Source organism: Hemiscyllium ocellatum, chromosome 44 (genome assembly GCF_020745735.1).
Source record: "Hemiscyllium ocellatum isolate sHemOce1 chromosome 44, sHemOce1.pat.X.cur, whole genome shotgun sequence".
NCBI lineage: Eukaryota > Metazoa > Chordata > Chondrichthyes > Orectolobiformes > Hemiscylliidae > Hemiscyllium > Hemiscyllium ocellatum.
In genome coordinates this window covers 16,779,035-16,791,832 of record NC_083444.1, presented here as the reverse complement: position 1 = coordinate 16,791,832, position 12,798 = coordinate 16,779,035, and the positions used below count along the sequence as shown (strand labels likewise).

At 54.1% G+C, this 12,798-nt stretch overlaps 16 non-coding genes across 16 annotated transcripts; all 16 read right to left on the bottom strand.

Moving 5' to 3' along the window:
* Window positions 1-17: 17 nt before the first annotated feature.
* On the bottom strand, window positions 18-89 carry trnaq-cug (transfer RNA glutamine (anticodon CUG)). The gene has a single exon. It is a non-coding gene; the product is annotated as a tRNA-Gln (tRNA).
* A 1,207-nt stretch (window positions 90-1,296) lies between these two features.
* Window positions 1,297-1,368, bottom strand: trnaq-uug (transfer RNA glutamine (anticodon UUG)). The gene has a single exon. It is a non-coding gene; the product is annotated as a tRNA-Gln (tRNA).
* Window positions 1,369-1,616: 248 nt separating this feature from the next.
* On the bottom strand, window positions 1,617-1,688 carry trnaq-cug (transfer RNA glutamine (anticodon CUG)). The gene has a single exon. It is a non-coding gene; the product is annotated as a tRNA-Gln (tRNA).
* A 1,208-nt stretch (window positions 1,689-2,896) lies between these two features.
* trnaq-uug (transfer RNA glutamine (anticodon UUG)) lies at window positions 2,897-2,968 on the bottom strand. Its single transcript has one exon. It is a non-coding gene; the product is annotated as a tRNA-Gln (tRNA).
* A 248-nt stretch (window positions 2,969-3,216) lies between these two features.
* Window positions 3,217-3,288, bottom strand: trnaq-cug (transfer RNA glutamine (anticodon CUG)). Its single transcript has one exon. It is a non-coding gene; the product is annotated as a tRNA-Gln (tRNA).
* A 1,207-nt stretch (window positions 3,289-4,495) lies between these two features.
* On the bottom strand, window positions 4,496-4,567 carry trnaq-uug (transfer RNA glutamine (anticodon UUG)). Its single transcript has one exon. It is a non-coding gene; the product is annotated as a tRNA-Gln (tRNA).
* A 248-nt stretch (window positions 4,568-4,815) lies between these two features.
* On the bottom strand, window positions 4,816-4,887 carry trnaq-cug (transfer RNA glutamine (anticodon CUG)). Its single transcript has one exon. It is a non-coding gene; the product is annotated as a tRNA-Gln (tRNA).
* A 1,208-nt stretch (window positions 4,888-6,095) lies between these two features.
* trnaq-uug (transfer RNA glutamine (anticodon UUG)) lies at window positions 6,096-6,167 on the bottom strand. The gene has a single exon. It is a non-coding gene; the product is annotated as a tRNA-Gln (tRNA).
* Window positions 6,168-6,415: 248 nt separating this feature from the next.
* On the bottom strand, window positions 6,416-6,487 carry trnaq-cug (transfer RNA glutamine (anticodon CUG)). The gene has a single exon. It is a non-coding gene; the product is annotated as a tRNA-Gln (tRNA).
* A 1,208-nt stretch (window positions 6,488-7,695) lies between these two features.
* On the bottom strand, window positions 7,696-7,767 carry trnaq-uug (transfer RNA glutamine (anticodon UUG)). The gene has a single exon. It is a non-coding gene; the product is annotated as a tRNA-Gln (tRNA).
* A 248-nt stretch (window positions 7,768-8,015) lies between these two features.
* trnaq-cug (transfer RNA glutamine (anticodon CUG)) lies at window positions 8,016-8,087 on the bottom strand. The gene has a single exon. It is a non-coding gene; the product is annotated as a tRNA-Gln (tRNA).
* Window positions 8,088-9,295: 1,208 nt separating this feature from the next.
* On the bottom strand, window positions 9,296-9,367 carry trnaq-uug (transfer RNA glutamine (anticodon UUG)). Its single transcript has one exon. It is a non-coding gene; the product is annotated as a tRNA-Gln (tRNA).
* A 248-nt stretch (window positions 9,368-9,615) lies between these two features.
* trnaq-cug (transfer RNA glutamine (anticodon CUG)) lies at window positions 9,616-9,687 on the bottom strand. The gene has a single exon. It is a non-coding gene; the product is annotated as a tRNA-Gln (tRNA).
* Window positions 9,688-10,894: 1,207 nt separating this feature from the next.
* Window positions 10,895-10,966, bottom strand: trnaq-uug (transfer RNA glutamine (anticodon UUG)). Its single transcript has one exon. It is a non-coding gene; the product is annotated as a tRNA-Gln (tRNA).
* A 248-nt stretch (window positions 10,967-11,214) lies between these two features.
* trnaq-cug (transfer RNA glutamine (anticodon CUG)) lies at window positions 11,215-11,286 on the bottom strand. Its single transcript has one exon. It is a non-coding gene; the product is annotated as a tRNA-Gln (tRNA).
* A 1,208-nt stretch (window positions 11,287-12,494) lies between these two features.
* trnaq-uug (transfer RNA glutamine (anticodon UUG)) lies at window positions 12,495-12,566 on the bottom strand. The gene has a single exon. It is a non-coding gene; the product is annotated as a tRNA-Gln (tRNA).
* Between the last annotated feature and the right edge of the window lie 232 nt (window positions 12,567-12,798).

Genomic DNA, 12,798 nt, shown 5'->3' with positions numbered 1-12,798 from the left:
TCACGCTGCCAGCGAAAAGGCTCCACCGAGATTTGAACTCGGATCGCTGGATTCAGAGTCCAGAGTGCTCACCATTACACCATGGAACCCCTAGATGGCAGCGCCGCCGAATCACTGCTCAAGGATGTTTGCCTCCTTCGTCAGCGTGGAAACAGCAACGACAAGGATCACGACGGCAACTGTGGATCTGCTGATCCAGCAGCTCGTGCACTCGGTCTTGCTCAAGTGCAACCACGCTGTCACGGCCTGCTGCCCTGTAAGGCCGGTGGCCCGCGCCTCCGAAATCCACTTTGCCGAAGTTTTCGGAAGCAGCTCGGGCCGTGCCAGATCTGCCAACCTGTCCACGAAACCTAGTTTCTCAGCGGGAGCGGGGCTGCTGTTGGCCATGAGCAACTCTGAGCCGGGCTACTGCTCGCTAATCTCTCTCACTGGCAAACTTTCAAGCTGCTGGACAATCGCCTTTCCGGCATTTCACTTTGGCTTCCGCTTTCGCACCTCACAGTTTACCTTCCTGCTCAGTACAGCTGTCGGACAAGTCGCGCATCTGCACTACAGCTGCCTATTCGAACAGCGCCGCTGCTGTTTGTCTCCCTGATCGGCGGCCATGGCTGTGACGGCGCTGCGCTGAGCAATGCTTTTAAGCAAAGTGAGATCTCAGACGGATCGTGTTCAAGAGCACGTGTCCCTGGCTCTCCGGGAGTCTGTATTGTATGCACTGTTTTTTATGTCGCTGGACTGTCTTGTGTGTGCAAATGTCGTTGTTACCGTTTTGTAGTGATTGAAACTGGGATTTGAGGTTCCTGATTTCCCTGAAAACTGGTTGAATGGTAAGGCTTGGGGCCTGGCTTTGCTGCTCCTCTCCCTCGTAAAATTGCTGTTTCTCTATGTCCAGCTGTTACTGTGAATTGTTTGGGAAAGTGTGAATCGTTGAATCAAATTCAAGAAAAGAGCACCTCTCCAGCATGCGCCTCGTTCCAATTGCTGTCACCTTTTCACCAGCTGTCTGGGGAACGCAGAGAGGAGCTCCAAAAACAACACCGCTTGACGGCAGCTTGTCTCTCAATGCTGTGTCCTTCGAAGAAAACACATCCGTGGTTCAGGAGAGAGCAAAAGCAGGCACCAGTGACGAGCTTAAGACTCCACCTCGGCATCGGGATCATTCTGCGCTCGCCGTTCTGGCAGAAATGTGACGAGATCTGACTCAAAGGTGCGAAAAGGGCGGCTCTTACAATTGGCCCGTAGGCAGATTTCACTCGCACGTCCCAATTTAAACAAGGGACGGGACGAAACGAGTCGAGGTTCCGCCGAGATTCGAACTCGGGTCGCTGGATTCAAAGTCCAGAGTGCTAACCGTTACACCACGGAACCAGCAGGGCGGCCTGCTTTAGGCCAGGCCTGAGCTGTCCTGCATTCACACTTGCAGCAACGCTCTCAGAATCTGGTCTCTTGCTGCTGCGCCCGTGGCAGGGAATACTTGGGTGGTACAGGGTAGAGCAAAAGTAGCTCGCGCGCTTGACGCCGGGGAGTGTCGCAAACCAGCCCACATCCATCATGGGTGCAAGAATTTGCGAAACCGGCAGTTTTGTCAAAGACGATCGCTCACGCTGCCAGCGAAAAGGCTCCACCGAGATTTGAACTCGGATCGCTGGATTCAGAGTCCAGAGTGCTCACCATTACACCATGGAACCCCTAGATGGCAGCGCCGCCGAATCACTGCTCAAGGATGTTTGCCTCCTTCGTCAAGCGTGGAAACAGCAACGACAAGGATCACGACGGCAACTGTGGATCTGCTGATCCAGCAGCTCGTGCACTCGGTCTTGCTCAAGTGCAACCACGCTGTCACGGCCTGCTGCCCTGTAAGGCCGGTGGCCCGCGCCTCCGAAATCCACTTTGCCGAAGTTTTCGGAAGCAGCTCGGGCCGTGCCAGATCTGCCAACCTGTCCACGAAACCTAGTTTCTCAGCGGGAGCGGGGCTGCTGTTGGCCATGAGCAACTCTGAGCCGGGCTACTGCTCGCTAATCTCTCTCACTGGCAAACTTTCAAGCTGCTGGACAATCGCCTTTCCGGCATTTCACTTTGGCTTCCGCTTTCGCACCTCACAGTTTACCTTCCTGCTCAGTACAGCTGTCGGACAAGTCGCGCATCTGCACTACAGCTGCCTATTCGAACAGCGCCGCTGCTGTTTGTCTCCCTGATCGGCGGCCATGGCTGTGACGGCGCTGCGCTGAGCAATGCTTTTAAGCAAAGTGAGATCTCAGACGGATCGTGTTCAAGAGCACGTGTCCCTGGCTCTCCGGGAGTCTGTATTGTATGCACTGTTTTTTATGTCGCTGGACTGTCTTGTGTGTGCAAATGTCGTTGTTACCGTTTTGTAGTGATTGAAACTGGGATTTGAGGTTCCTGATTTCCCTGAAAACTGGTTGAATGGTAAGGCTTGGGGCCTGGCTTTGCTGCTCCTCTCCCTCGTAAAATTGCTGTTTCTCTATGTCCAGCTGTTACTGTGAATTGTTTGGGAAAGTGTGAATCGTTGAATCAAATTCAAGAAAAGAGCACCTCTCCAGCATGCGCCTCGTTCCAATTGCTGTCACCTTTTCACCAGCTGTCTGGGGAACGCAGAGAGGAGCTCCAAAAACAACACCGCTTGACGGCAGCTTGTCTCTCAATGCTGTGTCCTTCGAAGAAAACACATCCGTGGTTCAGGAGAGAGCAAAAGCAGGCACCAGTGACGAGCTTAAGACTCCACCTCGGCATCGGGATCATTCTGCGCTCGCCGTTCTGGCAGAAATGTGACGAGATCTGACTCAAAGGTGCGAAAAGGGCGGCTCTTACAATTGGCCCGTAGGCAGATTTCACTCGCACGTCCCAATTTAAACAAGGGACGGGACGAAACGAGTCGAGGTTCCGCCGAGATTCGAACTCGGGTCGCTGGATTCAAAGTCCAGAGTGCTAACCGTTACACCACGGAACCAGCAGGGCGGCCTGCTTTAGGCCAGGCCTGAGCTGTCCTGCATTCACACTTGCAGCAACGCTCTCAGAATCTGGTCTCTTGCTGCTGCGCCCGTGGCAGGGAATACTTGGGTGGTACAGGGTAGAGCAAAAGTAGCTCGCGCGCTTGACGCCGGGGAGTGTCGCAAACCAGCCCACATCCATCATGGGTGCAAGAATTTGCGAAACCGGCAGTTTTGTCAAAGACGATCGCTCACGCTGCCAGCGAAAAGGCTCCACCGAGATTTGAACTCGGATCGCTGGATTCAGAGTCCAGAGTGCTCACCATTACACCATGGAACCCCTAGATGGCAGCGCCGCCGAATCACTGCTCAAGGATGTTTGCCTCCTTCGTCAGCGTGGAAACAGCAACGACAAGGATCACGACGGCAACTGTGGATCTGCTGATCCAGCAGCTCGTGCACTCGGTCTTGCTCAAGTGCAACCACGCTGTCACGGCCTGCTGCCCTGTAAGGCCGGTGGCCCGCGCCTCCGAAATCCACTTTGCCGAAGTTTTCGGAAGCAGCTCGGGCCGTGCCAGATCTGCCAACCTGTCCACGAAACCTAGTTTCTCAGCGGGAGCGGGGCTGCTGTTGGCCATGAGCAACTCTGAGCCGGGCTACTGCTCGCTAATCTCTCTCACTGGCAAACTTTCAAGCTGCTGGACAATCGCCTTTCCGGCATTTCACTTTGGCTTCCGCTTTCGCACCTCACAGTTTACCTTCCTGCTCAGTACAGCTGTCGGACAAGTCGCGCATCTGCACTACAGCTGCCTATTCGAACAGCGCCGCTGCTGTTTGTCTCCCTGATCGGCGGCCATGGCTGTGACGGCGCTGCGCTGAGCAATGCTTTTAAGCAAAGTGAGATCTCAGACGGATCGTGTTCAAGAGCACGTGTCCCTGGCTCTCCGGGAGTCTGTATTGTATGCACTGTTTTTTATGTCGCTGGACTGTCTTGTGTGTGCAAATGTCGTTGTTACCGTTTTGTAGTGATTGAAACTGGGATTTGAGGTTCCTGATTTCCCTGAAAACTGGTTGAATGGTAAGGCTTGGGGCCTGGCTTTGCTGCTCCTCTCCCTCGTAAAATTGCTGTTTCTCTATGTCCAGCTGTTACTGTGAATTGTTTGGGAAAGTGTGAATCGTTGAATCAAATTCAAGAAAAGAGCACCTCTCCAGCATGCGCCTCGTTCCAATTGCTGTCACCTTTTCACCAGCTGTCTGGGGAACGCAGAGAGGAGCTCCAAAAACAACACCGCTTGACGGCAGCTTGTCTCTCAATGCTGTGTCCTTCGAAGAAAACACATCCGTGGTTCAGGAGAGAGCAAAAGCAGGCACCAGTGACGAGCTTAAGACTCCACCTCGGCATCGGGATCATTCTGCGCTCGCCGTTCTGGCAGAAATGTGACGAGATCTGACTCAAAGGTGCGAAAAGGGCGGCTCTTACAATTGGCCCGTAGGCAGATTTCACTCGCACGTCCCAATTTAAACAAGGGACGGGACGAAACGAGTCGAGGTTCCGCCGAGATTCGAACTCGGGTCGCTGGATTCAAAGTCCAGAGTGCTAACCGTTACACCACGGAACCAGCAGGGCGGCCTGCTTTAGGCCAGGCCTGAGCTGTCCTGCATTCACACTTGCAGCAACGCTCTCAGAATCTGGTCTCTTGCTGCTGCGCCCGTGGCAGGGAATACTTGGGTGGTACAGGGTAGAGCAAAAGTAGCTCGCGCGCTTGACGCCGGGGAGTGTCGCAAACCAACCCACATCCATCATGGGTGCAAGAATTTGCGAAACCGGCAGTTTTGTCAAAGACGATCGCTCACGCTGCCAGCGAAAAGGCTCCACCGAGATTTGAACTCGGATCGCTGGATTCAGAGTCCAGAGTGCTCACCATTACACCATGGAACCCCTAGATGGCAGCGCCGCCGAATCACTGCTCAAGGATGTTTGCCTCCTTCGTCAAGCGTGGAAACAGCAACGACAAGGATCACGACGGCAACTGTGGATCTGCTGATCCAGCAGCTCGTGCACTCGGTCTTGCTCAAGTGCAACCACGCTGTCACGGCCTGCTGCCCTGTAAGGCCGGTGGCCCGCGCCTCCGAAATCCACTTTGCCGAAGTTTTCGGAAGCAGCTCGGGCCGTGCCAGATCTGCCAACCTGTCCACGAAACCTAGTTTCTCAGCGGGAGCGGGGCTGCTGTTGGCCATGAGCAACTCTGAGCCGGGCTACTGCTCGCTAATCTCTCTCACTGGCAAACTTTCAAGCTGCTGGACAATCGCCTTTCCGGCATTTCACTTTGGCTTCCGCTTTCGCACCTCACAGTTTACCTTCCTGCTCAGTACAGCTGTCGGACAAGTCGCGCATCTGCACTACAGCTGCCTATTCGAACAGCGCCGCTGCTGTTTGTCTCCCTGACCGGCGGCCATGGCTGTGACGGCGCTGCGCTGAGCAATGCTTTTAAGCAAAGTGAGATCTCAGACGGATCGTGTTCAAGAGCACGTGTCCCTGGCTCTCCGGGAGTCTGTATTGTATGCACTGTTTTTTATGTCGCTGGACTGTCTTGTGTGTGCAAATGTCGTTGTTACCGTTTTGTAGTGATTGAAACTGGGATTTGAGGTTCCTGATTTCCCTGAAAACTGGTTGAATGGTAAGGCTTGGGGCCTGGCTTTGCTGCTCCTCTCCCTCGTAAAATTGCTGTTTCTCTATGTCCAGCTGTTACTGTGAATTGTTTGGGAAAGTGTGAATCGTTGAATCAAATTCAAGAAAAGAGCACCTCTCCAGCATGCGCCTCGTTCCAATTGCTGTCACCTTTTCACCAGCTGTCTGGGGAACGCAGAGAGGAGCTCCAAAAACAACACCGCTTGACGGCAGCTTGTCTCTCAATGCTGTGTCCTTCGAAGAAAACACATCCGTGGTTCAGGAGAGAGCAAAAGCAGGCACCAGTGACGAGCTTAAGACTCCACCTCGGCATCGGGATCATTCTGCGCTCGCCGTTCTGGCAGAAATGTGACGAGATCTGACTCAAAGGTGCGAAAAGGGCGGCTCTTACAATTGGCCCGTAGGCAGATTTCACTCGCACGTCCCAATTTAAACAAGGGACGGGACGAAACGAGTCGAGGTTCCGCCGAGATTCGAACTCGGGTCGCTGGATTCAAAGTCCAGAGTGCTAACCGTTACACCACGGAACCAGCAGGGCGGCCTGCTTTAGGCCAGGCCTGAGCTGTCCTGCATTCACACTTGCAGCAACGCTCTCAGAATCTGGTCTCTTGCTGCTGCGCCCGTGGCAGGGAATACTTGGGTGGTACAGGGTAGAGCAAAAGTAGCTCGCGCGCTTGACGCCGGGGAGTGTCGCAAACCAGCCCACATCCATCATGGGTGCAAGAATTTGCGAAACCGGCAGTTTTGTCAAAGACGATCGCTCACGCTGCCAGCGAAAAGGCTCCACCGAGATTTGAACTCGGATCGCTGGATTCAGAGTCCAGAGTGCTCACCATTACACCATGGAACCCCTAGATGGCAGCGCCGCCGAATCACTGCTCAAGGATGTTTGCCTCCTTCGTCAAGCGTGGAAACAGCAACGACAAGGATCACGACGGCAACTGTGGATCTGCTGATCCAGCAGCTCGTGCACTCGGTCTTGCTCAAGTGCAACCACGCTGTCACGGCCTGCTGCCCTGTAAGGCCGGTGGCCCGCGCCTCCGAAATCCACTTTGCCGAAGTTTTCGGAAGCAGCTCGGGCCGTGCCAGATCTGCCAACCTGTCCACGAAACCTAGTTTCTCAGCGGGAGCGGGGCTGCTGTTGGCCATGAGCAACTCTGAGCCGGGCTACTGCTCGCTAATCTCTCTCACTGGCAAACTTTCAAGCTGCTGGACAATCGCCTTTCCGGCATTTCACTTTGGCTTCCGCTTTCGCACCTCACAGTTTACCTTCCTGCTCAGTACAGCTGTCGGACAAGTCGCGCATCTGCACTACAGCTGCCTATTCGAACAGCGCCGCTGCTGTTTGTCTCCCTGATCGGCGGCCATGGCTGTGACGGCGCTGCGCTGAGCAATGCTTTTAAGCAAAGTGAGATCTCAGACGGATCGTGTTCAAGAGCACGTGTCCCTGGCTCTCCGGGAGTCTGTATTGTATGCACTGTTTTTTATGTCGCTGGACTGTCTTGTGTGTGCAAATGTCGTTGTTACCGTTTTGTAGTGATTGAAACTGGGATTTGAGGTTCCTGATTTCCCTGAAAACTGGTTGAATGGTAAGGCTTGGGGCCTGGCTTTGCTGCTCCTCTCCCTCGTAAAATTGCTGTTTCTCTATGTCCAGCTGTTACTGTGAATTGTTTGGGAAAGTGTGAATCGTTGAATCAAATTCAAGAAAAGAGCACCTCTCCAGCATGCGCCTCGTTCCAATTGCTGTCACCTTTTCACCAGCTGTCTGGGGAACGCAGAGAGGAGCTCCAAAAACAACACCGCTTGACGGCAGCTTGTCTCTCAATGCTGTGTCCTTCGAAGAAAACACATCCGTGGTTCAGGAGAGAGCAAAAGCAGGCACCAGTGACGAGCTTAAGACTCCACCTCGGCATCGGGATCATTCTGCGCTCGCCGTTCTGGCAGAAATGTGACGAGATCTGACTCAAAGGTGCGAAAAGGGCGGCTCTTACAATTGGCCCGTAGGCAGATTTCACTCGCACGTCCCAATTTAAACAAGGGACGGGACGAAACGAGTCGAGGTTCCGCCGAGATTCGAACTCGGGTCGCTGGATTCAAAGTCCAGAGTGCTAACCGTTACACCACGGAACCAGCAGGGCGGCCTGCTTTAGGCCAGGCCTGAGCTGTCCTGCATTCACACTTGCAGCAACGCTCTCAGAATCTGGTCTCTTGCTGCTGCGCCCGTGGCAGGGAATACTTGGGTGGTACAGGGTAGAGCAAAAGTAGCTCGCGCGCTTGACGCCGGGGAGTGTCGCAAACCAGCCCACATCCATCATGGGTGCAAGAATTTGCGAAACCGGCAGTTTTGTCAAAGACGATCGCTCACGCTGCCAGCGAAAAGGCTCCACCGAGATTTGAACTCGGATCGCTGGATTCAGAGTCCAGAGTGCTCACCATTACACCATGGAACCCCTAGATGGCAGCGCCGCCGAATCACTGCTCAAGGATGTTTGCCTCCTTCGTCAAGCGTGGAAACAGCAACGACAAGGATCACGACGGCAACTGTGGATCTGCTGATCCAGCAGCTCGTGCACTCGGTCTTGCTCAAGTGCAACCACGCTGTCACGGCCTGCTGCCCTGTAAGGCCGGTGGCCCGCGCCTCCGAAATCCACTTTGCCGAAGTTTTCGGAAGCAGCTCGGGCCGTGCCAGATCTGCCAACCTGTCCACGAAACCTAGTTTCTCAGCGGGAGCGGGGCTGCTGTTGGCCATGAGCAACTCTGAGCCGGGCTACTGCTCGCTAATCTCTCTCACTGGCAAACTTTCAAGCTGCTGGACAATCGCCTTTCCGGCATTTCACTTTGGCTTCCGCTTTCGCACCTCACAGTTTACCTTCCTGCTCAGTACAGCTGTCGGACAAGTCGCGCATCTGCACTACAGCTGCCTATTCGAACAGCGCCGCTGCTGTTTGTCTCCCTGATCGGCGGCCATGGCTGTGACGGCGCTGCGCTGAGCAATGCTTTTAAGCAAAGTGAGATCTCAGACGGATCGTGTTCAAGAGCACGTGTCCCTGGCTCTCCGGGAGTCTGTATTGTATGCACTGTTTTTTATGTCGCTGGACTGTCTTGTGTGTGCAAATGTCGTTGTTACCGTTTTGTAGTGATTGAAACTGGGATTTGAGGTTCCTGATTTCCCTGAAAACTGGTTGAATGGTAAGGCTTGGGGCCTGGCTTTGCTGCTCCTCTCCCTCGTAAAATTGCTGTTTCTCTATGTCCAGCTGTTACTGTGAATTGTTTGGGAAAGTGTGAATCGTTGAATCAAATTCAAGAAAAGAGCACCTCTCCAGCATGCGCCTCGTTCCAATTGCTGTCACCTTTTCACCAGCTGTCTGGGGAACGCAGAGAGGAGCTCCAAAAACAACACCGCTTGACGGCAGCTTGTCTCTCAATGCTGTGTCCTTCGAAGAAAACACATCCGTGGTTCAGGAGAGAGCAAAAGCAGGCACCAGTGACGAGCTTAAGACTCCACCTCGGCATCGGGATCATTCTGCGCTCGCCGTTCTGGCAGAAATGTGACGAGATCTGACTCAAAGGTGCGAAAAGGGCGGCTCTTACAATTGGCCCGTAGGCAGATTTCACTCGCACGTCCCAATTTAAACAAGGGACGGGACGAAACGAGTCGAGGTTCCGCCGAGATTCGAACTCGGGTCGCTGGATTCAAAGTCCAGAGTGCTAACCGTTACACCACGGAACCAGCAGGGCGGCCTGCTTTAGGCCAGGCCTGAGCTGTCCTGCATTCACACTTGCAGCAACGCTCTCAGAATCTGGTCTCTTGCTGCTGCGCCCGTGGCAGGGAATACTTGGGTGGTACAGGGTAGAGCAAAAGTAGCTCGCGCGCTTGACGCCGGGGAGTGTCGCAAACCAACCCACATCCATCATGGGTGCAAGAATTTGCGAAACCGGCAGTTTTGTCAAAGACGATCGCTCACGCTGCCAGCGAAAAGGCTCCACCGAGATTTGAACTCGGATCGCTGGATTCAGAGTCCAGAGTGCTCACCATTACACCATGGAACCCCTAGATGGCAGCGCCGCCGAATCACTGCTCAAGGATGTTTGCCTCCTTCGTCAGGCGTGGAAACAGCAACGACAAGGATCACGACGGCAACTGTGGATCTGCTGATCCAGCAGCTCGTGCACTCGGTCTTGCTCAAGTGCAACCACGCTGTCACGGCCTGCTGCCCTGTAAGGCCGGTGGCCCGCGCCTCCGAAATCCACTTTGCCGAAGTTTTCGGAAGCAGCTCGGGCCGTGCCAGATCTGCCAACCTGTCCACGAAACCTAGTTTCTCAGCGGGAGCGGGGCTGCTGTTGGCCATGAGCAACTCTGAGCCGGGCTACTGCTCGCTAATCTCTCTCACTGGCAAACTTTCAAGCTGCTGGACAATCGCCTTTCCGGCATTTCACTTTGGCTTCCGCTTTCGCACCTCACAGTTTACCTTCCTGCTCAGTACAGCTGTCGGACAAGTCGCGCATCTGCACTACAGCTGCCTATTCGAACAGCGCCGCTGCTGTTTGTCTCCCTGACCGGCGGCCATGGCTGTGACGGCGCTGCGCTGAGCAATGCTTTTAAGCAAAGTGAGATCTCAGACGGATCGTGTTCAAGAGCACGTGTCCCTGGCTCTCCGGGAGTCTGTATTGTATGCACTGTTTTTTATGTCGCTGGACTGTCTTGTGTGTGCAAATGTCGTTGTTACCGTTTTGTAGTGATTGAAACTGGATTTGAGGTTCCTGATTTCCCTGAAAACTGGTTGAATGGTAAGGCTTGGGGCCTGGCTTTGCTGCTCCTCTCCCTCGTAAAATTGCTGTTTCTCTATGTCCAGCTGTTACTGTGAATTGTTTGGGAAAGTGTGAATCGTTGAATCAAATTCAAGAAAAGAGCACCTCTCCAGCATGCGCCTCGTTCCAATTGCTGTCACCTTTTCACCAGCTGTCTGGGGAACGCAGAGAGGAGCTCCAAAAACAACACCGCTTGACGGCAGCTTGTCTCTCAATGCTGTGTCCTTCGAAGAAAACACATCCGTGGTTCAGGAGAGAGCAAAAGCAGGCACCAGTGACGAGCTTAAGACTCCACCTCGGCATCGGGATCATTCTGCGCTCGCCGTTCTGGCAGAAATGTGACGAGATCTGACTCAAAGGTGCGAAAAGGGCGGCTCTTACAATTGGCCCGTAGGCAGATTTCACTCGCACGTCCCAATTTAAACAAGGGACGGGACGAAACGAGTCGAGGTTCCGCCGAGATTCGAACTCGGGTCGCTGGATTCAAAGTCCAGAGTGCTAACCGTTACACCACGGAACCAGCAGGGCGGCCTGCTTTAGGCCAGGCCTGAGCTGTCCTGCATTCACACTTGCAGCAACGCTCTCAGAATCTGGTCTCTTGCTGCTGCGCCCGTGGCAGGGAATACTTGGGTGGTACAGGGTAGAGCAAAAGTAGCTCGCGCGCTTGACGCCGGGGAGTGTCGCAAACCAGCCCACATCCATCATGGGTGCAAGAATTTGCGAAACCGGCAGTTTTGTCAAAGACGATCGCTCACGCTGCCAGCGAAAAGGCTCCACCGAGATTTGAACTCGGATCGCTGGATTCAGAGTCCAGAGTGCTCACCATTACACCATGGAACCCCTAGATGGCAGCGCCGCCGAATCACTGCTCAAGGATGTTTGCCTCCTTCGTCAAGCGTGGAAACAGCAACGACAAGGATCACGACGGCAACTGTGGATCTGCTGATCCAGCAGCTCGTGCACTCGGTCTTGCTCAAGTGCAACCACGCTGTCACGGCCTGCTGCCCTGTAAGGCCGGTGGCCCGCGCCTCCGAAATCCACTTTGCCGAAGTTTTCGGAAGCAGCTCGGGCCGTGCCAGATCTGCCAACCTGTCCACGAAACCTAGTTTCTCAGCGGGAGCGGGGCTGCTGTTGGCCATGAGCAACTCTGAGCCGGGCTACTGCTCGCTAATCTCTCTCACTGGCAAACTTTCAAGCTGCTGGACAATCGCCTTTCCGGCATTTCACTTTGGCTTCCGCTTTCGCACCTCACAGTTTACCTTCCTGCTCAGTACAGCTGTCGGACAAGTCGCGCATCTGCACTACAGCTGCCTATTCGAACAGCGCCGCTGCTGTTTGTCTCCCTGATCGGCGGCCATGGCTGTGACGGCGCTGCGCTGAGCAATGCTTTTAAGCAAAGTGAGATCTCAGACGGATCGTGTTCAAGAGCACGTGTCCCTGGCTCTCCGGGAGTCTGTATTGTATGCACTGTTTTTTATGTCGCTGGACTGTCTTGTGTGTGCAAATGTCGTTGTTACCGTTTTGTAGTGATTGAAACTGGGATTTGAGGTTCCTGATTTCCCTGAAAACTGGTTGAATGGTAAGGCTTGGGGCCTGGCTTTGCTGCTCCTCTCCCTCGTAAAATTGCTGTTTCTCTATGTCCAGCTGTTACTGTGAATTGTTTGGGAAAGTGTGAATCGTTGAATCAAATTCAAGAAAAGAGCACCTCTCCAGCATGCGCCTCGTTCCAATTGCTGTCACCTTTTCACCAGCTGTCTGGGGAACGCAGAGAGGAGCTCCAAAAACAACACCGCTTGACGGCAGCTTGTCTCTCAATGCTGTGTCCTTCGAAGAAAACACATCCGTGGTTCAGGAGAGAGCAAAAGCAGGCACCAGTGACGAGCTTAAGACTCCACCTCGGCATCGGGATCATTCTGCGCTCGCCGTTCTGGCAGAAATGTGACGAGATCTGACTCAAAGGTGCGAAAAGGGCGGCTCTTACAATTGGCCCGTAGGCAGATTTCACTCGCACGTCCCAATTTAAACAAGGGACGGGACGAAACGAGTCGAGGTTCCGCCGAGATTCGAACTCGGGTCGCTGGATTCAAAGTCCAGAGTGCTAACCGTTACACCACGGAACCAGCAGGGCGGCCTGCTTTAGGCCAGGCCTGAGCTGTCCTGCATTCACACTTGCAGCAACGCTCTCAGAATCTGGTCTCTTGCTGCTGCGCCCGTGGCAGGGAATACTTGGGTGGTACAGGGTAGAGCAAAAGTAGCTCGCGCGCTTGACGCCGGGGAGTGTCGCAAACCAGCCCACATCCATCATGGGTGCAAGAATTTGCGAAACCGGCAGTTTTGTCAAAGACGATCGCT